The sequence below is a fragment of the Microtus oregoni genome, unplaced genomic scaffold (assembly GCF_018167655.1).
Source record: "Microtus oregoni isolate MIOR12 unplaced genomic scaffold, Mior012 000003F_ref0000135, whole genome shotgun sequence".
NCBI classification, from domain to species: Eukaryota; Metazoa; Chordata; class Mammalia; order Rodentia; family Cricetidae; genus Microtus; species Microtus oregoni.
In genome coordinates this window covers 13,537,385-13,561,979 of record NW_024543062.1, presented here as the reverse complement: position 1 = coordinate 13,561,979, position 24,595 = coordinate 13,537,385, and the positions used below count along the sequence as shown (strand labels likewise).

The 24,595-nt window shown below is 47.9% G+C and overlaps 1 protein-coding gene across 2 annotated transcripts in view; it reads left to right on the top strand.

Moving 5' to 3' along the window:
* The window catches only part of Caln1 (calneuron 1), a 474,660-nt gene that overhangs the window by 10,415 nt on the left and 439,650 nt on the right, over positions 1–24,595 (top strand). The window contains exon 1 of one of the 2 annotated variants that reach the window (XM_041647530.1): positions 7,339–7,450. The exons of the other annotated variant lie outside the window; for it this stretch is intronic. The gene's annotated coding sequence lies outside the window, so the exon portion shown is untranslated. Of the gene's footprint in view, positions 1–7,338; positions 7,451–24,595 lie in introns of those variants that run through there. 2 annotated transcript variants of the gene reach the window in all.

Below are 24,595 nucleotides of genomic sequence, written 5' to 3'. Positions count from 1 at the left end.
CTAACCCTGAGGTCAGTCCCTATGAGTAGAACCTGCGATATCCCTGTGTTCCTTGTCTTATACATGTGCCTCCATGGCAACTGTTTTTTTCAAATTCCATTTTTGTGTGCGGCATGCATGTATGTGAAGACATGTTTCCATGTGGCGCACATGTGAGGGTGGCACTGGTCTTGCAAAGTAATAAAGTTATATATAGCTTCGTTCCTATAATAGGGGTCTCTAGAAGAACAGAGCCAACCAGAGCTTATATGTGATACATACACTTTATATATTGTGATATATGCCATTTTAAAATGACTATAGAGACATTTATTGGATTGGCTTATATGATTGCAGACCAAAGAGTCCCACAATGACCATCTTCATGCTGGACAGAGAACCCAGTAGCTGGAAGCCATAGTGACACCCATTGTCTTCCCCATCCCGGCATCACGATCTTTCTCTAGGGTGGACCAATGATGCCACCCTAGTCTGACACTGAAGGCCTGGAGGTTTCTGCGAGAGTGTCAGGTACATCATCAAAGACTGAAGTAGCTGGAGTCTGTTGTTCATGGACGATGGCAGCTGCAGTCGACACAGTTAAAAACGGAGAGCAGAGCTTACGAACCTGGCCAGCTTCATCATTCTCCTCTTTTGTTTTTTTTTCTATCCTAATTCCCAGCCTATTGGATGGTGTGTCCCATATGCCATCAGATCTAGCCTTCCTCTCATTGGCTCCTCCACATGCCAGTCATCCCTGGAAATGCCCTCTTGGATGCTCCTAGAAGTGTGCCTTACTAAGTTCCTAAGCATCTTTCAATCTGACCAAACTGCCAATGGAGATGGCCCAGCGTTGGTCTCACAAGGGGACTGCTAAGGAATGACCAGGGCCCACCCCTCATTCTGATCTCTGGTTTATCATCAGTTCCATTGTATTTCCAACCACCTCACTCACTGGCCCTAGAGCTGGGCTAACTCCTGAGGTCGCCCAGCATTGCGCTTTAAGATTCTAAAGCCATGAACTGAATCTCTTCTTTCCAAGGCCACCAACCATAGTGACTTTGTTACAGTAATGACAAAGAGTCTCATTCATTCTCCTCAGTGTATTGGAGAAGATGCCAGAGGCCTCCGCAGACCTTGCCTTAGAGAAGTTTCTCCAGGGTGGGCCCTACACGCTTTTGTTTCCAGAGTGACTGATTTTGTGTGTGTGTATCCCTGTCTGTCTGTCCGTCTGTCCATCCATCCTCCATCCATCTATCTATCCACCCACCCACTCACCCATCTATCTACCTCTGAGTATAGACCCCATGTGGGGTGTACTAAGAGATGAGTTCAGTCCCCCAAATTTCCTCACAACTACGCTAACTTCCAAAATATCAATACAATGTGTTAACATTGACCCGACACACTGAACATAGCTCAGTAATAAGCATGGCAGTTGTGCACACGTCGTATCGATTGTCTTTTCTCAGCTGTGGTGGCATTCCGGCCAATTCCCAAATTTCTCTGTTCCCTCTTAATTTTTCTTTGGTCCTGAATGCATCGGATTTAAAATTAGGATGGGAATATTTTTCTTTCTCGATGCCTATAAATTTGGTATCATAAATGATAAATAGATACCACGGGGTTGTGCCAGCAGCCTCTGATGTGAGGAATGAGCTCAGCTATTTTTTTATTCTTTTATAATTTCATTTAATTGGTAAGTGTTAACATACTCCAAAATGTGTACTTTGTGCCAGAACGTTCTGACTGAGGCTTAATCGTGACTATTAGAACATTCCAATTTGGGATTTCCAAGGAAAAAAAAAATTCTTGTCCAGTCAGGAAAACAAAAACCACACTAGCTGTTCCAAACAGATGGTCCTTAACACGTGGGATTGGTTGCACAGAAATTGAAGAGTTGAGCTAGCCCGGGGAATTAACAACTGCAAGAAGAGGCTCCGGCCTAGGAGCCTTCCGCCTCTTCAGTGCACCAGCATTTCTAAGTATAGAGCTGGGGCAGGGGGAACGGCTCCTGGAATCCTGGGACAGCCAGGGGAAGGTCCTGTGAGGTTTGGAGACCCTCCTTCCTGTCTCAGAGAAGGTATTCATCCTGTGACTGCAGTGACCCTTAGAGGTTAATACAGTCACCTTGTGATAGAGATAGTCCTACCAAACTTGTGGGAAATGGTGTGTCGCACCTGGGTTGTGTTGTGATGAGCTTAACTCACGGAAATGTGGTAGGCAACCTCCCACAGATAAGGGTGGAGAGGGTCGGAAGTCTTTCCTGTCAGTCACTGGGAAAGGACACATTATCAATGATCTTTCTCCATCTTTAGTCCTCCCTACATCCCTCCTTCTTTCCATCCTTCCTCCCTTCTCTTTCTCCTCCTTTTTTCTCACTGCCCCACTCCTTTTTCTTCTCTTTTTATATTTTATTTTTTAAAAAGAAAACAACTATCTTTTTTCATTTTACATACCAATCCCAGTTCCCAGTCCTTCTCCTCCCATTCCCTCCACTTACCCCCAACACCCTCCCCCATCCACTCCTCAGAGAGGGTAAGGCACATTGCTTTGGGGAAGGTTCGAGACCCTCCCTACTATATCTAGGTTGAGCAAGTTATCCATCCAAAAAGAATGGGTTCCCAAACAGCCAGTACAAGCAGTGGGGATAAATCCTGGTGCCACTGCCAGTGGCCCTGCAGTCTGCCCCAGCCATACAACTGTCACCCACACTCAGAGGGTCTAGTCTGGTCCTATGTTGGTTCCTTCCCTGTCCAGTTGGTGAACTCCCATTAGCTCAGGTAAACTGTTTCAGTGGGTATCCCCATCATAGTTTTGACCTCTTTGCTCATATTCTCACACCTCCCACTCTTGGACTGGACTTTGGGAGTTCAGCTCAGTGCTCCAATGTGAGTCTCTGCCTCTGTTTCCATCAGTTGCTGGATGAAGGTTCTATGGTGACATTTAAGATATTCATCAATCTGACTACATGGCAAGGCCGGTTCGGGCCCCTTCTCTATTGCTTAGTGTCTTAGCTGGGGTTATCCTTATGGATTCCTGGGAAGTTTTCTAGAGCAAGGTTTCTTGTTAGCCCCATAATGCCTCCCTCAATCAAGATATCTCTTTCCTTGCTCTCATCTCTGTCCTTTCTCCATCTCATCTATCCCGTTCCCTCAAGTTCTCCTCCCCCTCCCTTTCCCCCCTCCTCTTTCTCTTCTGCCCTTCTCTACCCACCTGATCTTATCTATTTCCTTCTTTCATGTGGATCTACATATGTTTCCTAGGGTTCACCTTGTTTCTTAGCTTCTCTAGGATCATGGACTACAGGCTCAATATCCTTTGTTTTACAGCTAGTATCCACTTATGAGTGAGTGCATACCATGTTCATCTTGCTGGGTCTGGGTTACCTCACTCAGGATGGTTTTTTCTAGTTCTATCCATTTGCATGCAAATTTCAAGATGTCATTGTTTTTTACTGCTGAGTAGTACCCCATTGTCTAAATATACCGCATTTTCTTTATCCATTCTTTGGTTGAGGGGCATCTAGGTTGTCTCCCTTTTTCTTCTTTCTTCTTTCTCTCCTTTACTTCCTACCTTCCTTCCTGTGCTGATTTGGAAGAAAATGGCCCCTAAAAGGAGTGGCATTATTAGGAGGTGTAGCCTTGTTGGAGGAAGTGGGTCACTGTGGAGGTGGGCTCTGAGGTGTTATATATGCTCAAGCCATGCCCGGTGAGTCAGACCACTTCCTGTTGCCTGCTGGTCAAGATGTAGGACTCTAAACTCCTTCTCCAGCACCATGTCTGCCTGCGCACCACCTTGTCCCACCATGATGATAATGGGCTAAACCTCTGAACTGTAAGCTACCCCAATGAAACATTTTTACCTTTATTAGAGTTGCCATGGTCATGGTGTCTCTGCACAGCAATAGAAACCCTAAGACACCCTCTTTCTCTTCTTCCCCCTGTCCCTTTCTTCTTTCTTCATTTTTCCTTTCCCCTCCCCCTTCCCTCTCTTCCTCCCTCCCTCTCCCTCTTCTCTTCTCCTCTCCTCCCTTCTTTTACCCTTCCCTCTATTCCTCTCTCCCTCCCTCTCTCCCTCCCTTTCTTCCCTTGTTCCTCTCTCTCTCTCTCTCTCTCTCTCTCTCTCTCTCTCTCTCTGTATAGCCCAGATGAGCCTGGGAACACTTGATTCTCTGTCCTTCACGTTCTAAGTGCTGGGATTATAGCCCCATGCCATCCTGCAGGCTTGCTTTCTGTAGACGGGAGAGAAGAGACACCATGTAAGCCTCCTTGGGAGACACAGGGCAAGGATGTGCATGGAACTTATGTCCAGAAAGGCAACGTCAGGTTCTTTGTGGCCCGAACAAAGGTGAGGGTGCTGCAGAGATCTGCCAGTGGTTTGCCAAGAGGGGACTTTCAGTGTAGGGAAGTGCAGGGACTTTGCTTAAGTCCCAGGTGAAGTTTCAAGTGTGACTCTGTCCCTCTCTGGTCAGCCTGGACCAGAGGCAGGGACCATTTCTCAGGGGAGAGGTGGGAATCAGGGAGACATTGTCCACCTCTCACTGTTCCTCATCTACTCGGAGGCCTCCGTGGTAGTCCTTGATTTCTTTTTTTAAGTGCATGCTTTCTTCACCAGGCTGTTCCAGTCATCTAGTGGTGTGGGAGAATAGTCTGTATTCTGTTAATTATCTTTTAAATAAATGCTGATTGATCAGTAGCCAGGCAGGAAATATAGGTGGGACAACCAGACAGGAAGTAGAGGCGGGTCACTGAGAATAGGAGAATTCTGGGAAGAGGGAAGCCCATTCTTCTGCAGTTGTGACCCTGCCACAGAAGAAGCAAGATGTAACTGCCCAGCTGAAAAAGGTACCCAGCCACATGGCTAAAATAGATAAGAAATAATAGGTTAATATAAGTTATAAGAGTTAATAAGAAGCCCAAGCTAATGGGCCAATCAATTTATAGTTAATGAAGATCTCTGTGTGATTTCTTTGGGACTTAACGATTGTGGGAACTGGGCAGGACAGAAACCCCAACAACGATCTAGAGTTTGGTTAAACTCAGTGCTGTGACAATTGAATGTGTGTCTGTAAAGTCCTTGTCTCCTCCTTGTTCCCTACTTCCATCATGAGCATCCCTGGCTTAGTTTGACCTTGTCATTACAATTTACAGAGGCAGGCTTAGGAGGAAAAGAGGATTCCTCTCTTGACTGCAGCATCTTAGAGAGGTATCTGAGGCCCCCTACATCCCTATATCCCTATCCTTCACTCAGATGTACTCTAGACACTGCTAGATACTGAATGTCGATTGGCTTAATTTACTTTGCGTTCTTACCAGGGGGCACAGGATTAAAAAATCCCAGGCAAGGGCTGGAAAGATGACTTGATTGGTATAGTGCCTGCCATGTAAGCTTGAGGACCAGAGTTTGAATCCCAAGCACCTGTCTGAAAAGATAGGCATGGTGGTGTGTACGTGTAATCCCAGCACTGGGAAGATTGGAGATGGGAGGAGCTGTGGGGCTCATAGGCCAGGCAGCGTAGTCAAAGCGTTGAGTTCCAGGCCAGTGAGGAGACCCTGTCTTAAAGAAATGAGGTGGATGGGACTGGAGAGACGACTCGGTGGTTGAGAACACTGGCTGCTCTTCCAGAGGACCCAGGTTCGATTCCCAGCACCCACGTGGCAGCTCACAAGTATCTCTAACTCCAGTCCCAGGGGATCCAACACCTTCACACCAATGCACATAAAATCAATTTAAATAAATTAAACAACAACAACAAACAAAGTGGACAGCAACAAAGGAAAATGTAGGTAGGACCTTGAGCTTTAACTCTGCAAGCATCCCATACCCCACCCCCCACATGCGTGCAACCCCCTCCATACACATTCACAGGCAAAATTTCTGGCAAGGCACATTTAACTGCACTGACTAAGGAAACTTGAAACTGAGGCATCAACTGGCCGGGGGAAGATTCCAGAGAGGCTAGAGATTGCCTTAGCAAGAGCAGGGTGGGGGGTGTCATAGGTTCAAAATGTCTCTGCTGAGATAGTCTCAAAAATCAGCTAAGCTCCTGGAGCCAGAAAGGTGACTCCACAACCAAGCGTGCTTCTGCTCTTCTAGAGGTCCCGAGTTAGTTCCGATCCCAGCACCCACCTTAAAAAGGACTCGCAGCCTCCTATAACTCCAGCTCCAAGGGATCCAGCGCCCCCTTCCAGCTGCTGCAGCCGCTTCACACATATGCACACATGTGCGAATGTTCACGGAAAATACAAATAAAACAAATCTTTACAAAAAGCATGGTCCCCAATGAAGTCCCTGCTCTCTGAGAAGCAGCAGGCACGCAGGGAACATTCTTTGCAGCTTGCTCCTTTTCTCATGCCTGTGGATGTCTAACTCCAGGCTATTCTCATGGCTATGGTTGGTGTCAATGTTTCTTGGTCATATTCCTGTAAGTTATAAGGACATGAACCTGGCTAACATTCTGACACTGGATGATAGTGGGGAGGCATGTACTTACTGTATGTGAGTGGATGCATGTGTGTGCTTAAATTGACATGTATGAGTGTGTGTGTATGTGTTTGGTTAGACCTGTACCCAGGCAGATAAGTATATATGGGTAGGTATGTGTGTACATAAACATGTGTACATGGACTCGTCTGTGTGCACACAGATATATGTCTTTTTGGTTATGAGCTAGCCTTGAACAGATAAGCCGTCCCAAGCCATCTTTCTAGCCCACATAGGTGTCTGTACACAGGTGTGTGTACCTAGGCAGGCATGTGTGTGCATGGACAGGCTTGTGTGTGCATGAGCAGGCTTGTGTGTGCATGGACAGGCTTGTGTGTGCATAGGCAGGCTTGTGTGTGCATAGGCTACCTTGTGTATGTATGTGTGGCTGTCCTCTACAGTGGCTGTCCTCAAGTAATCCTCTCAGAACAGAAACTGTCTCCTGCTCTCCCTGGCCAGTGTCCTGTCCAGGCTCATGTGCGGTCAGGGTGTCCTTGATGCTACCTGCAACCCGCCCCCCCCCCCCAGCCCAGTGCAGCCCTTCCCCCTAGGCAAAGAGGACAGCGGCCAGGACATTGGTACTCACTGGTGAGGACTGTGCCTGAGTCCGTGGTCCAGTTTCCAACCTCATCTCTCAGGAGACCCCCGTACGAACAGCCCCCATTTCCTATCCTCCTGGCTCCATCTCCTCGCTGGAACTAGCAATCTGCAGAAAGCCTTTCCAGCAGCCGAGAGCAGCAGCCAGGAGCAGCCACAGCAGCAGCCGGAGTAGCAGCAGCAGCAGCACCCTTCAAATTGGGTCTCTAGCCCTTTAAATCTGCTCAGTTACCAAAAAAGAAGAGGGATCAGACCCTGTTAATTAAAGCTCGCCCTGGCCCGTCAGGCTGAGGAGCTGCAGTGTTCTGCTCCTTCAGATGGCTTAGCGACTCTTCCCCCAACTCCACAGCCATGGATCTTGGAGCACTTCTCCCGAGATCAGCAGGAGGTATGGTCCTTAACGCTCGCACTCAGGCTCCTGTGGCTCTAAATCAATGAGACACTAACTGCATGGACGTTGCCTGGCCCCTCGGGGCTTCCTTCTCCCCCTCTTCTTCCTCTCCCATCCCTCAGCTCAGGATCTGGTTGAGACCAATCAAGTCTTGATTCCCTGGGCTTTGGAGGGAAGGAAGGGAAGGGAAGAGAAGGGAAGAGAAGGGATGCTTTGGAGGGTGCTCCTCGTTTGTTTGTTTTGGCCCTGGCTTCACCTGGCTGCTCAGGTGGTCTGCAGCATCAGGGAAAGCATCTTTAGCTCAGCTCTGGCTTGTGCAAAAGCATTTTGTCCTGGCTGGGTCCCTTGACATCCCCCCCCCCCCACCCGTGATCAGGACATCACCCCGACTCAGTTTGCTTTTCTGAAAGAAACCTATGATCTGCCACTCAGACCGAAGATGGCCGTGCAAGCCATACAACTTTCTCTCCAGAAACCGTCCCAGAGGCGCACCATGTTAACACCTGTCCCCGGTGTCCCCACTCCCTGGACTCTGAATGCTTCTAGGTTAAAAAAAAAAAAAAAAGCTTGCTATCTGTTCCTAAAGACCCTTCGCCCCTTCCCTCATGCCTTTTGAGGAAACTCACTTCTTAGCCGAGTCCCAGGCTCTCTCCTAAAGAGTTGTTTTGGTTTAAGAATCTGCTGGAGCCTGGCAGAGAGAAAGAGAGAGAGGAAGAGCGAGGGAGAAAGGAAATTTATTTTCTTTTCACATTGCATCTTGTAAATTGTACACGGGCCCAGAGCACACATCCATCTACAAATTCTACATTGATTTCTTCCCACCCCCACAGCCTCCTGATCGGCTCCTCTCAGCTCAGACCCAAGGAAAAGGGTTCCTTCCCATCAGCTTCACTACCTTCCCTAGACGACCCTGAAAGCCAGTTTCCAGCAGATGGTTGCTTCTTTATTCTGAGTAATGGTCCCCTCCCTGGGTTCACGTGGCCTGGGGGCAGGGATTCCCATGGGGATATTAACTTCTTACCAGGGAGACACATTTAAAAAGGAAAACCCCTTTGCTGATTTCCCTCAATAATTTTTTTTAAAAAATCCTGCTGGGTAAGGAACACCACTCCGAAGTTCTGGGAGGAGGGAGCTACGACCCAGTTATGTCAGTAGGGAATCCCACCCCTCCATTGTTGGCACAAACAGAGTATTTGTTTGAACAAATTGTGTGTTATTGTGTGTGGAATCCTCTCTGGTTTCTAGTAAAGGATGGCCATTTCCTCTGGGGTAAGTGTGGAAGGCGGTCCGTCTGCCTCCCACACACTGTAGGTCCATGGCAATCCGTATGAGTAAAATAATAAGTTCTCCACAGCCCTGAAGCTCTCTGGTTAGGGGAGATGGCCCAAAGCCCTAGAACCTAGCACATGGTGAACTTTCCAGTCGCTGTGACTCCTGGTGGATTTGTGTGGCAATTTGAAGAGTCCCCTGAAAGAAAATCCAGGAAGAACACCAAAAGTCAGTGACAGGGGGCTTCATCATGCAAGATGGAGAGCGGTCCCAGGGAAGGGAAGTCTGAGGGCTTTGCCCAAGGCCATGCTTGCATTTCCTCTGCATACAGCTTCCCTGGGGACTGCAAAGAAATCGTGGCTATAGTCATCTGGATGAATCCTCAGTGTGCACAGCTGGAGGGTTCAGAGGTGAAGGTCCATGAGGGAGGGCACTCCACAGGGTACCTCTTTTGTGCTTCCTGAAGCCAGAGGCTCCCCGGCTGCTCTCTCTGTGTGCTCAAGTGTCCACAGTCCCGTCCAGCTTTCTGAGGTTTGACAAAAGAGGCCCGGAATGGATATCCCCAATAGTGTCCTTGTCCTGGCAGGGACCCATGAACAATAAGTAAATCTGAGGGCCGTTGTTTATCATCAATTGTTCTTTGCAAGTTAATGGTGTGTGCGTTTGTTTTCAATTTGCTGATGTCTGCTGGCTTTGCTGCGTAAAGCTTCCAGTGGGACTTATTCGGATCTGGCAACGTGGTGGTATGGCTTTTTCATCCTTCAATACTCTTTTTATCTTCTCTTAGTAGGTGTGTGCATGCATGCGTGTGTTGGCATATGCCTGGAGGTCAGAGGTCAACCCATGGGATGCTGTCAATCTCCTTTGAGAGTGGGTCTTTCACTGGCCCGACTTTACCAGTTAGGTTAGTCTGGCGAGAGCCTCCAGGATCATCCAGTCTCTGTGTCCCAAGCGCTACCGTTACGGGTGCATGCTACCATGCCTGGCATTTTCATGTGGGTTCTGGGAATACAACTTAGGTTCTTCAGCTCTCTACGTAGTTACGAATGACCTTGAACTTCTGATCTGTCTTCATTTCCTCAGTGTCAGGGTTACGGGTGTGTATAGCCACACCTGGCTCATGTAGTGCTGGGAATTGAACACAGGCTCTGTGCATGATACACAGCCACTCTACCAACCAAGTCACACCCCCATATCCGCTGTTTTTTCTCTTTCCCTCCCTCCCTCCCTCCCTCCCTCCTCCTCCTCCTCCTTCCTTCCTTCCTTCCTGTCTTTCTTTCTTTCTTTCTTTCTTTCTTTCTTTCTTTCTTTCTTCCATGACAGAGCAAGCATTCCTACATTGTTCAGGCTGATCTGAAGCTCATGGTGAGCCCCCTGCCTCAACCTCCCTTGTGCTAAGATTACAGATCAGCATCCCCATACGTAGCCATTAGTATTCACCGAATGACCTGGGCAGGCGTTCAGATGACTAGGGTGGCATGATGGAAAGGGCCTGACCTTTGAAGATTGATGGACCTTCAGTGGGATCTCAGCGCGTATGAGGACAGTGTGTGGCCTGGCCTGTGGTCTGTGATATGTTAAAGTTGTCAGGATTGAATGAGATAATGGAGCCAAAGTCTGAGTGTGTCATAGGTACAGAGAGACCTTCTGTGTCAGCTGCCATCAGTTAAGTACAGACTAACACAAGGACCCAGCCATTTGGATAACCACAATGGCTCCTCCTCTGGCTGCTGGGCTGTGCTGGGCAGAGATGACCTCTTCGATGCTATCCTGTCATTACCTTCCGCCCAAAGGCTAGAGCAGGACCTAGACAGGCATGGCTGCTTCATAAAAGTGAATTGAATGAATACATGATGTTCTGTGGGCATTTATCCACCAAACATAGGTGATTTTTAATGCCTGAGCACGGTCAATCCCACTCAGTTTACTGAGAGAATACGGATGAGTCAGAGAGACAGAAAAATCCCACACCAGTAAGAAATATGAGCTAAAGCAAATCCATTGGTGGAGAAATTTGAATTGTAGGAAGAAAAAATGTTTCCTGTTCTGAGACTTGTCCCAGATGACTGTGAGCTCTGGGTGTCCTTTAGGCCGTTCTGATCAGCAGGGCAGTCGTGTGATAGATGCCTTCCCCTGTCATAAACTATTTCTTCCTCTTCATGTTTTGAAGAAGGTCTCTAAAAGGAGAAATGGCTCTGGAAAGAAAGGTCTGTTTAAGCGGTTGCCTCACTGTGTAGAAAAAGGCCACCAATTTATTAATCAATGAATCAACAAATTGATCTGTGATCTGTATATAGGCACTCAACATCTTTTTTTTTTGATCCAATAAATATTGCTTTCCGGATGTCTCTGTTACTCAGATTTCCATTACTGTAAGAAAATACCTGAAGCTAAACAGCCTTATAAAGGGGAGAATCGACAAAAGAGATTGTAAGTTGCCCAAATCCAGTGAACCTTGGAGAGAAATCCACGGAAATCTACCTAACTTGGGGCCAAGGAAGTCTTCCTTCAAGTAAAGAACCCCCAAATTGATTTCTCAAAGAGTTGGCACTGAGAGAATACTCTAGACCTATAAAGGAGTCCATGCACGGACCAGAAGTGAACAAACCACTTTAGTAGATGGTAGCAATTCCATTTAGCTGTGTTGCTCATAACACATGTGGTGAGAGAGGAGGCTGGAGATGTGACCAGATTACAAAGGGTCTTGCTTGTCAGTTAGGGGAAGAATTTTATTCTAAAGGGGATGCCAAGGTCCTCCCCTCCCCCAGCCCTGCATCCTTCCTCTGTGTGTGTGTCCCTGCATGCCTGCATGCGTGTGCATGCATGTGTGTGTGTGTGTGTTTCAACACTGCAGTGGAGGGGGCTGAACTGGGGAATCTAGGTCAGCTGACCAAGTCCTTGCCTACATGCAGAAGCCCTGGGGTCCATCCCCAGCACTTCATAAGTGGGTATTATGGTACACATCTGTTATCCCAGCACTTGGTGGGAAGAGGCAGGAGGATCATAAGTTCAAGGTTATCCTTGACTATATAGGCAGTTTGAAGGCAACGGAGGTTACAGTAGACCCTGTCTCAAAAACAGACAAGACAAGATGATCCCTGCCCTGGGATGCTGATTCTTGAACTGTGATCTTGAGGCTGAGTGAGATGCTGCTGGTGCAGAATGGAGGCCTCTGGGGAAAACAGCTGCTGTCTTCAGAAGATCGCCTGTGCCTGCTCGCAAGAGTCCACCACAATGGAGCTTGCTGACTGCTGACATTCCCTCTTAGAAGCAGAGGGTGGGGGAGGTTCCTTATATGAAACTCTGCCCCTGTTGAAGGTGAACCTGGGGTCTTGGGAGGCGCTAGAGTACCTAGGCTGGAGAAGGTTAATTGAAGGGGGTCATCTCTACAGATATGGGGACGCCATCATCCATGCTGGGTGAAGACTTTTCACTGCAGCGACATTGGAGTTCACCCACCCCATTCTGCCAGCAACCCCTCACCCCTGTTCTGCAAGAAAGCCCAGTAAGCTCATTGGTTCCCCAGGGTGAACTTTCGTGGACTCATACTTTGTTTTGTGGTTGGAATCTTAAGAAAAGGAAGCAGATGTTGTTTGTGCTTCTACAGGGAGGGATTTTTTTCAGCAGGGTGGAACCCAGGGTTTCATGCACACCAAACAAGCACGACACCCACTGAGCTAGATCCCCACCCATCAATTTTCTTCTTTTTCTCCTCATCCTTCTTCTCTTTCTTCTTCTTGAAGCAGGGTTTGTCTGTGTAGCCCTGACTGTTCTGAAACTCACTCTGCCTTAAACTCACAGATATCCTCCTGCCTCTGCCTCCTGAGTGCTGGGATTAAAGGCGCATGCCACCACCACTTGGCTCATTTTTCTTCTTAAAAGTAGTGTTTATGAGGTTGGTGAGGTGGTTCATTGGGTAAAGGAACTTCCACCAAGCTGAGCAACATGTGTTAGAACCCCGGGACTCACATGGTGGAAGGAGAGAACCAGTTCCTGCAAGTTGTCCTCTGAGCTACACATATCTCTGCCCTGTGTCATGCACCCCCCCACACTCTGTAAGTAAGCCCTAGAGATTCATTAGCTCCCCAGAATGAACTGTGGTGGGATTGTACCGCGGCTTTTCATTGGGACCTTATGAGGAGGGGGTGGATGTCGGTTATATTTCCTTGGAAAAAGAATTCTCCCAACCACTGAACTCTGAGCAAAAGCACAAGCAAATTGAAACAATCGACTTCATTCCTGTGTTGAGAGAAATTGATGGGGGTCAGGGGCAAAGATGAAAGCGGGCAGACTAGCTGTGGTCTGAGTTTATAATCCAGGTGTGCTGGACATTTTAGCTGTCGATTTGATGGAGCCTAAAGCCATTTTAGAAGAAAGCCACAGTTGAGGGATTGTTTAAATCTAATTGGCCTCTAGACGTGTCTGTGAGGCATTATCCTGGTTGTTAATTGGTTCATCCCCACTGTGGGCGGCACCATTACCTAGGCAAGGGGTCATAAACACTTGAGCCGAGTATTGGAAGTAGGCAATATCAGTGCATGTATTTCTTTCTGCTCTTGACCCCATTTTATGTGGCTCGCTGCTTGAATTCCTGCCTTGATATCCCCTCAGTGATGAACTTGGACTTGGGATCCAAATAAATTCCTTCTTCCTTAAATTGTTTTTTGACGAAGCATTTTATCACAGCAACAGACCTTAAAACCAGGACACTAGGTGAACGAAAGATGCCCCGCTAAGGGGTCGCTGAGGCTATGTGGGAAGTGCTGGGCTTCTCTTCTTTTTCTTTTTAGGCAGGACTGGCTTCATATGGGCTTTGTGGGTGGATTGAGCAAGAGTTGGGAGAAAAGGATGAGTGGAGGATGACTCAGGTTTCTGTGACCTGAGATGGGGACCCTGTGGTTGGAGCAAGTCCAGGAGGAGAGTAGCAATTGAGGGTTTCTCATTTTTACTTGGAGACATCTGTGGAGGCTCCCAGGGGGAAACGGGGACTGGACAGATTTGAGACTGGTCAAACCTCAGTTGGAGGCAGCCTTTTGCATGTGTTCGTGTGTGTGCACACGCATGTGGCGAGCAGAGATCAACCGTGGCCGTCCATCTGCGCACTGACCACCTTGGTCTCTGAGGGTCACTCACTGGGATTTGCAAGTACGCTAAACTGCCTGGCCAGAGGGCTCTAGGGATCCACCTGTCCCCTTCTAACTGCTGAGAGTGAAAGTCCACCACCAGGGCTGGCTTTTATGCAGGTGCTGGGGACAGAACTTGTGACTTCTGCTTGTGACAGAACATGCTTGCTCATCAGGCAGGCACGTTACACGCTGAGCCATCGCCCCAGTCTTGAAGGCAGCCTTGAGGGTCATCTGGGTACAAACGGTACCGGGAGTCCCGACACAAGGAAGAGCTAATGAAGGGAGTTGAGCAGTTGTGTCTCCCTGTTCAAGACATGCTCTTTCTTAGCTCTAGAACATTCGCCAAAGTCTTACATGTTAAAAGCTTTGTCGCCTGCTTGGGACCATTAGAGGTGGTAGGAGAGGTTTTAAGAGGCAGAGCCTTAGAGGGCAAGGTCTTTAGGTCGTGAGGGGGGTGTGCCCTTGAAAGCAATTATGGGGTGTTCCATTTTGATAGCTGCTCATGAGGCATGCCATCTTTTTCCTCTGCCATGTAATCTCAAAGCAATAGGGCTAATCCATCAAAGATGACCCTCCCAAACTGTCTCATCACTCAGTCACCCCCACTGCAGCGTCTTGCTCCCTGGATAGGCTTTGGAAGCTAGCCTGCCTTTTTATCCTTCGTTTATATTTTTGTATTTTTATACACACATCTGCTTATGCTCTTTTGAATGTGTGATGGAAATAGATACTATTTCCATGTATCCGGATTTCCATATCCTGCAGAGAGGCAAGCTAGAAATACAGGGAGAGCGGAGGGAACACGAGAGAGGAAAGAAGCTCTTTAGTGCAGAGTCTGCCTGTAGACGCTCATGAGTGGAGAAGCAAGAACTCCCAACACGATTAATAACTGCTTAAGGTCGTTCTTCCCTTTCAGTGCAAACCTGCAAATTTCGAAGAATCTCACAGGAAACTCCACTTGCAGTGAGGGCCATGCCCTGACTCTCCTTGTGCAAAAAAGGTCACAAGTTCTGGCCCCAGCACTTGCATGAAAGTCTCAGCACTTGGAAGGGGACAGGTGGGCCCTTAGAGTCCACTGGCCAGGCAACTTAGCATACTTGGAAATCCCAGTGAGTGACCCTCAAAGACCAAGGTGGATAATGTGAGGCCCTGATAGTTCCTGCGTTTGCTGTGTTCAGATGACAAACCCATGCCGGACCCCTTGGAGCCACTCTTATTATCAAAAAGAGGCATGAAGAGCCTGAGAGATGGCTCAGCAGTTAAGAACACTTAATGCTCTTGCAGAGGGCCTGATTTTGGCTCTCAGCACTGGTGATGGGCAGCTCACAACCACCTGTAACTCTGTCCCAAGAGAAAGAGATCTGACAGAAAGAGAGAGAGAGAGAGAGAGAGAGAGATCTAGAGAGTTATAAAAGAGGAAGTGAAGATAGGGAAATTGTGGGGTGGGGGCAGCTGTTAAAGAAGGCTTTGGGTATAGTAATCACTGGGACACTTTGACACTAAAACTCTCCTCTGAGAAGTCCACACCCAAGCTCTCAGGTATGCCTTGCTTTCTGCCCAAGCACCTCTCTTTCTATCAACCGCATGCCTGAGATCTATATTGAAAATGCCTTTGAGAGGCCTGTGGAGATGGCTCAGAGGAAGATGTGTTTTCTGTACAAACAGGAAGACCGGAGTTCAGATACCTAGAAACAGTGTACACGTTGGGGTGGTTTACAGGTCTGTGATGCCAATGATCCTTGGCAAGATGGGGAAGAGGCAGAGACAGGTGAGTCCCCGGAAGCTTGTGGGACAGCCAGCCAGAGTTTGATTGTGCAGTGGCAAATTAGAGACTTCATCTCAAACAAGGTGAAAGATGGGGACTGCCACTGAGGTTGCCCTCTGACCTTACCACATCCACTGTGACACACACACACACACACACACACACACACACACACACTCACACTAAATAAACTAACCTTTAAAATAAATTCCTTGCATAAAAAAATGAGCATCCAGCCGGGCGGTGGTGGTGCACGCCTTTAATCCCAGCACTTGGGAGACAGAGGCAGGCGGATCTCTGTGAGTTCGAGACCAGCCTGGTCTACAAGAGCTAGTTCCAGGATAGGCTCCAAAACCACAGAGAAACCCTGTCTTGAAAAACAAAAACAAAACAAAAAAAAAAGAGTATCCTTTGACAAATTCCAACTCTGCTTTATGCTGGCTTACCCTGGAATTCTTTTCTCCGGTAAAGTCAAGGATCTGGCTTTATCTGGGGGAAGAAGTCTCTAAAAGATTAACAAAGTCTCAGGCTGCTGGTGCACCTTACGGGCTTTCTCTTCCCCAACCACTGCTGACAGTCCATTTCAACCAATTTATTTTAGCATCAGTTAGCAGCCGTTCTTACTTTCTGGGGTCACATATCAGATATCCACACTATGATTCAGAACAGTAGCAAAATTACAGTATAAGTAGCAATGAAAATAATTTTATGATGGGGGGTGTTACCACAACATAGTAACTATTAAAGGATCACAGCATTAGGAAGGTTGAGAACCACTGCTCTAGACAAAAGCCTTGGGTATGCTGCCAGTGGAACCTAAAGACAATTCCCCAAAGCTCTGAAACTGTCCCATGGATGTCAGTTCTGAGGAAGATTGGTGCTGCAGGCAGGATGTTGCTTTTGCTTTAAAAACCATTTAATCTTACTTTCACGTATATGTATATGTGTGTCTGTGTCTGTGTATGTGTTTGCACACATGTATACAGTTGCCCACAGTGGCCAGAAGAGGGAGCCAGCTCTCCTGAAGTTGGAGTCACAGGCAATTATGAACTGCTTGGTATAGGTACTGATGGGGGAATCTTCTGAAGGAGCAGGATGTGTTCTTAACCACCAAGCTGTCTCTCCAGGCCCTATTTATTTGCTTTTAATTCTGTGTCTCTGCGGACATATCCTTGGGGCTCAGCTCAAGCCTGAAAGGTGGGAGTAGCCAGTTAGGGGAAGAGCAGCCACTCCACCTTGTAATCAATGCCCACGAGATCCAGGGAACACAGTGATCCCTGAGGCTAATACTGGGAGAGCCAGGCTGTTGTTAGACGCAGAAGCCCTCCCATAGGTTTTGCTCCCTCCTCTGCCGGCCCTTCCATGGGGGACAGAGCAACAGAAGATGGCCACTGAGACCCATGCTGGATCATCTCCAAGCTTGCATCTCCTCGCAGCAACTCAACACTGCACCCCTTATGGCTCCTTTGCTGCGCTGGGCACGACCTGAAGTCCCTCTACAGCTCTTTCCGTTCTCCTGGTGCTCAGGCCATACGTCAAGTGGGTCCTGTGTCCCTGGCAGGTTATTATGCGCTGAATTAGTGTGCTGGAATAAAAACGAGAATAAAGCTGTACTGTACTCTTAAATTGTTAAAATTTATTATAAAATGTGCATAGTTATTAACTGATTTTTTTTCACCCACATGCTTTGGCTGGCTCCCGGAGCCACGGAAGATGAAAAGTGACTCTTGTCAAAGCAAGGCTGGGAGACTTGGCCCTCAGAACTCTCTAGAGAGCTCCAAATGGGACAACACATTCTCACATTCACGAGGAGCCCAGCCAGGTCCCTGAAGCTGTTTTCTCTCCCCGGGGCTTGAACCCTGTACATTTGGGTCCTACGAGAAAGAAACCAGCCTGGCTATATCACTGAGGCCCTAGATAAATGAGGTCCTCCATTTATCCCCCACCCCCAAACTTATATGCTCTGAGATGTGGTCACCCAGCCTCTCCCATCTATCCTGGTACCTGTCCTTGGAGCTTAGGCTAGCTGCCACAGATCTGCTTCAGCCACACTCTCCTCTCTCCCCTCTCCCCAGGCCTGCTCCCTTCTGTACCGTTTCAGAACCTAAAGAAAGAGCCAAGTTTTCCTACCTCAGCCGAGGCTGCCTCCCAATGGGTCCCTTGTTGGGACGATGGTCTGAGTTTCCTAGAGATGAGGCGAGACCATTTTCCCTGCCGCTGCACTCTAAGGGAATCTGGGAACTGGTGTCCTCTGCTGTGCAGCAAGAAGATTGATAGATAGGACAGCAGGGTGGAGGGGACCCGGTCTTTTCCGATTGAAAGTGTGAGTTGTGGTCATTTATGTGTCGGAGGAGGGCTGAGTGTGAGTACACACATGTTATGGCACACATGTGGAGGTCAGAGGACGACTCGGGGGAGTTTGTTTTCTTCTGCCACTATGTGGACCCAAGAGACTGAACTCATTCTGTCAGGCTGGGGGGCAAATACTCCACCTCCCCGCCCCCGCCATCTTCCAGTTTCTTGGGAGGGGGTTTCACCCGGGACACATAGCCCAACACCACCAGCAGCAGCCTACAGAGTTCCTTTCCTCCTGGGGGACCTCCACTCAGCTGAAGCCAGATTCTTGACTGTGTTACAGAGTGGATTTCCTGAATGGGCTCGACGGAAGCACAGTTAGTGAGTTTGATAAGCAGAGATAGGACTGGGTACATTCTTCAAACGGAAGTGTTGGCAGAAAGAGAAGGGGAGAGGGAGCAGTGCAGGGGGATAGACACTCAGGAGAGAAGAGAGAGCCATGATCCAAGACGTGGGTCAGTTCTCTCAAGAGGGAGAATCAAGTTTGGCTGTATTTACAATGGCAGTGTATATGATTCTATAGTTTTCTTTTCCTCTTTAATTTTTTAAAAATAAACTTTATTCTTTAAAAAAAAAACCTGCAAATACATACAACACACCAAAGTTAAATAGAGCTGAAGTCATTATATTTCAAACCCTGGTGCATGAGCTGGCTTTTTAGAGCCATTCCCTATGGTGGGATACCTTGCTCAGCCTTGATACAGGGGGAGGGGCTTGATCCTGCCTCAACTTGATATGCCAGGCTTTGTTGACTCCCCATGGGAGGCCTTACCCGCTCTGAGGAGTAGATGAGAGGGGGGAGGGAAGGAGGAGGGAAGGGAGGAGGAACTGTGGTTGGTATGTAAAATGAATAAAAAAACATTTAAAAATTTCTATACATTTAGAATAGCCATTCTGAAGATACGAAGCTTCACACTGGGTTTTATACTCCACTATCAAATATGTTTTTATGCACTTACCCACCACCCAAACAACCAAAACATTCACGACGGAAGCAGAGTTAGAAAATCAATTAGCTTTGTATCCTCTTCTGTAACTCCTGTGTATTTCCTGCATTTAGATCTTCCCCCTCCTCTAGTATTTAGCCTTTCTTGTTCTCTTTCTACATGCTAGTCTATGCCCACACGTGCGCTTGTTTGCACGTGTGCATGTATTATGAGCTAGGTTCTGCGTCTGAGGGAGAACATGTACTTTCCCTTCTCCCTTAATATTCCAAGTCCATCCATTTTCCTGAACATTTTGTGATTTCATTTTTTTAGATCTGAATAATATTCATCTCTCTCTCCCTTCCTCCCTCCCCCTCTCCCTCCCTCCCTCCTTCTCTCTCTCTCTCTCTCTCTCTCTCTCTCTCTCTCTGTGTGTGTGTGTGTGTGTGTGTATCTCTCTATATAATTGTCATCATCCACTCATTTGTTGATGGACAGTTAGGTTGATTATGGGTCTTTGCTGTAGTGGATAAAGCACAATAGATGTGGTGATGCACATATCTCTTCTTTATAGTGTGTAGTGCGTGTGTTTGTGTGTGCGCGCGTGAGCGGAGGTCAGGGGACAGCCTCCGAAAGCCCAGTCTTGCCTTCCATCGTGTGTGTCCTGGGGATTGAACTCAAGCCGCCAGGCTTGGTGGCCATCTCTCTCTTATATGTGATGAGTACCTCACCGCTCCTGATTCTGTGGTTTGTCTAAGGAGCAGTGCTGTAAGTTACAATGATTAACTTCAAGATTAATCAGAGTTGAAAACTCAGACTTACGCTTTGTGAGCTCATTTACTTATTTCTTTTATCTTAAGTCATTTGTCGTCAGTGAAGTTGTCGGTGGTTGTCTGAGACGCACTCTTAACTTTGGGGTTGAGCAGAGTGCAGAGTACAGGCAAGTTTGGGGCCAAACACATTCTGGCTATAAGCTGGTACCATTCACGGGTGTCTCTGTGTGGACATGTGCCGCACAGGTGCTGTGCCTGAAAGAGTAGGGTGTTGCGTCCCTGGAGCTGGAGTTGCAGGCCGTTGTAAGCTGACTGACATAGGTGCTGGGAATTTAAACTTGGACCCTCTGCAGGATCAGCAGGCACTCTGAACCACTGAGCATCTCCCCATTCCTCACTTACTGTCTTGAACATCCCATTTCAGATGTTCTATATTGAGATAGGAAAAGACATGTTATCTCCGGGGGCGGTTTTGACGTTATTCATTGTGTTGACATTTCTTGACTCATAGCAAGAAAGACAGACAAGATCCCAGGGTGACGGGCTGCTTTCCCGTTTCATGTCCCCTGCATCATTTCCTCATTTTTTCCCATTTCCTCCTCCTCCTCCTCCTCCTCCTCCTCCTCCTCCTCCTCCTCCTCCTCCTCCTCCTCCTGTCTTTCTATCTTGCCCCAGTTTTACTATGTATAGCTCAGGTTCTGCTGGAAGGTGCTGTGTCCCAGGTCAGCTTAGAACTTGTGATCCTCCTGCCTCTGACTCCGGAGTGTTTGGATTCCTGCTGTATTAAGATCACTGTGTGTTTTGTTTGTGTTGTGTTTGTTTTGAGACAGATTATCACGTAGCTCAGGCTGGCCTCAAACTTCCTGTATAACCACCAATGACCTTGAACTCTCCTGGTCCTTTTGCAAACTTCTCTCAAGTACCAGATTGCAAATATGCTGTACCGTGCCCAGTTTGTATTCTTGGGAACTGAGCCCAGATCTAAGTGAGTTCTTAACTCACTCAGCTGTATCCCCAGTCCCAAGGTTAAATTAGCTCTAGGTTGTTTTCTGGACCCTGGTTCCTCCCTCCTCAGGCATGCTTTTGAGTCAACAACAGGGCTAGTGTTGGTTTTCTGGCCCAAGTTCTTACTGACCACCGAGGCCATCAGCTCTCCAGCCCCACCTTGTGTTTTGAGCCATGTTCTCTCGCTGGCCTGGCACTCTGCTGCCAATTTGGCTAAGCTGGCTGGCCAGTGAGCCCCAGGGGCCTAGCAGACTCTGCCTCTTTAGTGCCGAGATTTTCCGTTTCTGCTGCCATGCCTGGCCTTTTTCTGCACTGGTTCTGGGAGTTGGATTCAGGTCTTCGTGCTTGCAAGGCCTAGCATTTTACCAACTGAGCCATTTCTCCAGCCTGACTTTATAGTGCCTCTGGGATCTTCTGTCTGCTAGCCTATCTGATTTATTTGTTGGCTTATTTACAATTCTGGATAGAAAACTCAGAGCCTTGCCCATGCTGGGTGGGGAGTTTACTACCGAGCAACACCCCAGCTCCTCTGCTTGTTTGCACCTTGACTTCAGAGTGCATCGTGTCTCCCAGGAAGAACTGGAGAGCCTAGCCCTTGCTTGAGTACTCGCTTACCTGGACACCCTACACTTCTCTTGTTTGCACAGGGGGGTCATCCGTGGAATCACAGTTTGCTCTCTGTGAGGGAAGACGGAAGCTTATCTTCTTAATGCTGTTATTAGTTTTCTTTGTTTGTTGTTTGGGGACAGCATTTCCATTATTTTTATTAGCTGTGGTGTCAAAACTCCTGACAGAAGTATTAAGGGAGGGTGGGTTTCCTCTGGCTCACAGTTCAAGGAAGTCGCCCATGGGGACAGCAGGGTGTCAAGAGTCTGAGGAGGTGTGCCAAACTGCACCTGCTTTCAGGGAGCAGAGAGAGCGTATGCTGGTGCTCAGCTCGCCTTCTCTTTTTGGTTCAGCCCAGGACCCCGGTCATGGAGCCGTTCACATTTAAGCTGGATCTTGTCACCTCAATTAGCCCAATCTAGAAATTCCTTTACAGTCATGTCCTGATGTTTCCCCTAGGTGGTTCTAGATCCTGTCAAAGCGACAACCAACACTGACCATCCTAGTCTGGATGTGTGCGTAGCGCAGGTTGAACTGGATTCTCCAGTCCCAGCCTCCTAGATGCTGGGATTATAGGTGCACCACTGCCCCTGGCTCTGAGAGCAACTTCCAGGTGCCACAATCTTGTTTTCCCTCTTAGTCCCCAAGTTAGAGGAAAAGAAAATTGTCCCAGTGGGAACTTAAGCCATCGAAAGCTCCAGTGACCTTAACCAACATACTGAGTTTGTCCTTCGCTGCTCTTGATACCACAGGTCCTGCAGGAAGAGTAACAAAGGCTTGGTCTAGACACAGTGATGGCTTCATTTCTTTCTCATGCCCCTTGGGACTGCTGTGCTGTGAACACAGAGGCTAACAAGATTATACGAATGCTTAACAGAGTGGAATTTGGTTACTTTCCTCGGCACTGTCTTTCCAGCCAGGCAGATTTCCTAGCTTCAAATGACAGTGGAATGGCTGCTGTCATAGCTGGTGATTGCTAAAGAGGACCCCGGAAGGGCTAACTCGGTACAGCTGTGGCAAACCGCAAGATCGCAAGCTTTGGGCTCCGCTTAGATATCTCCGCCTGGTTCCAGAATGGCTTACAGAGACGCATGCTGAATTGGGAAGCATAATTAAATGATTATGTAAATAAGTGGACAAAGGCAATAAACAAAGAGAAACCAAAGACCGGGAAAGTGAGGAGGGAGCCAGGAATGGTGTTGATTGGAGGTGGACCCTGGGTTAACCCTGAGCTTTCTCTTTCTGCTGGCCTAGAGAATGAGGGAGCTCTGGCTGCAGAACCGCCATCCAGGAAGTAAAGTCCCAGGCTCAGGATCACAGTGAAACACAGCTCTCACCTCCTAGAGAATAAGAGGGTTTAATCTGAGGCAAACTCAAGTGGCTGTGGCTTGGGCATGTGGAGTCTACTTTCCCTGAAAACCATTCCACTGTGCAGTGGCTGCATGGGTTTCTATCATCACAGGACCAAAGAAATCAAGGCATTTTCTTAGGATATTTGTGGGAACATCAATCAGTTAGGTAGGTGGCAGCAAAATTGGGAAGTCTCTGCTAAAACTTCAGATGATGTTTGTTGACATTTTTTTAAAAACTTTATTATTATTATTATTATTATTATTATGATGATGATGATGATGATGGTGATGATGACCATAGTGAGTGTTCATGTGTGTCTGTGAGTCATGGCACACATGCAGAGGTCAGAGGACAACTTTGTGGAATTGGTCTCTCCTTCCACCTTTACATGGGTTGCGGGGATCAAACACTGGTCACTGGTCACCAGGCTTTCGTGACAGCCGCCTCTACTGGTTGAGCCACTTAACTGGCACATTTGTTGGTATTCTTAGCTTATGGATTGGTGGAAGTGAGGGGTCCGTTAGGCGAATGCTTTCCAAAGACTAAGCTGACGGTAGAAAGGTTATTCAAGGGATCTGAAGATAACCCAAGATAACTGGACTCTGGGCCTCCAATACACCAACTTTGCGCAATCCCAGGGCCCTAATTAGCCATTCATCCTTGCAGAATCTTTGACACAGGTGTGACAGACTCCCCCACCCCCGAAACTTCAGCTCATGAGAGGCATAGTTGTTTCTGATTCTGGAGACAGAGAAAAATGCCCTCCATGAATTCTCCATGTGGAGGACGTAACGCAACAGTGCGCCCTAAGTTCCCTCCTAGGCCACCTTGCAGGGACCCTGACAGGGCTGCCTCTGTAGAATTTGTCAAGGTGGAGAGATATGTCAGCTAGCTCTTTGTTGTCGTGGCAAAACACTTGAGGTGGACACCTTAAAAGGGGCGGCTTACTTAGGCTCATGGTTTCAAAGTGTTCAATCCCTGGTCAGCCGGACTCATTTTTTTGAGCCCGTGGTGAATATTGTGGTAGGGAGGGTTTGGTGGAGTCGAGATGCTGTCCTTGTGATGCCTGGGGGTGGGATCAAGGAAGAAGAGAGAGGGGGGCAGAGAGAGAGAGAGAGAGAGAGACAGACAGAGACAGAGACAGAGAGAGGGGAGAGAGAGAGGACATAGAGAAAGAAAAAGAGACACAAAGAAAGAAAACACACACACACACACATGACACATGGGGAGAGATGGGGAGAAAGAAAGAGAGAGAAGAGAGAGAGGAGCAAATGAGCAATGAGAATCACCTCATCCTCTTCAAAAACACCCCTCCCCCATAACCTAACATCCTCCTCCCAGGAGCCACCTCCTAAGGTTTTCACCATCAACCAATCATGTCATAGGTAGGGATCAAGCTTTCAAATATGAACTTTGCAGGGGTTGTGGGGTGCGTGGGGGGTCGCGATGTTTAAAGTTCACATCACAGCACAACAAAGAGTGGTTAGGGAGAGTTTGATTCCCAAACGTTCTCTGGAGGTGTCAGTTAAATCTTCTGCGTGTACACAGGTGTTTATGCACACAGAAGTATGTGCATGTGTGTGTGCATGCATGTGCATACATGTACATGCCTAGGGAGGCCAGAGGACAGTCAGTGTCATTCTTCAGGTGTTGTGCACTTTTTCCTTGTGGTGCAGGGTCCTTCACTGGCTTGGAACTTGTTTAGTAGTCTGGACTGTCTGGCCAACGGTCTCAGCGGATCTGCTTGTCTGCCTCGCCAGTTCTGGAATTGCAAGTGTACACTACCACGCCTGTATGTGTGTGTGTATGAATGTATGAATGTATGTATGTATGTATGGTATTGCACATGCATGTTTGCAATTTTGTATGCCTCTGGTCACATATGCTGAGGCTAGAGGAGGATACTTGGTGTCCTCCCTCATTCCCTTGAGACAGAGTCTCTCACTGAACTTCCCCCTTTTTTT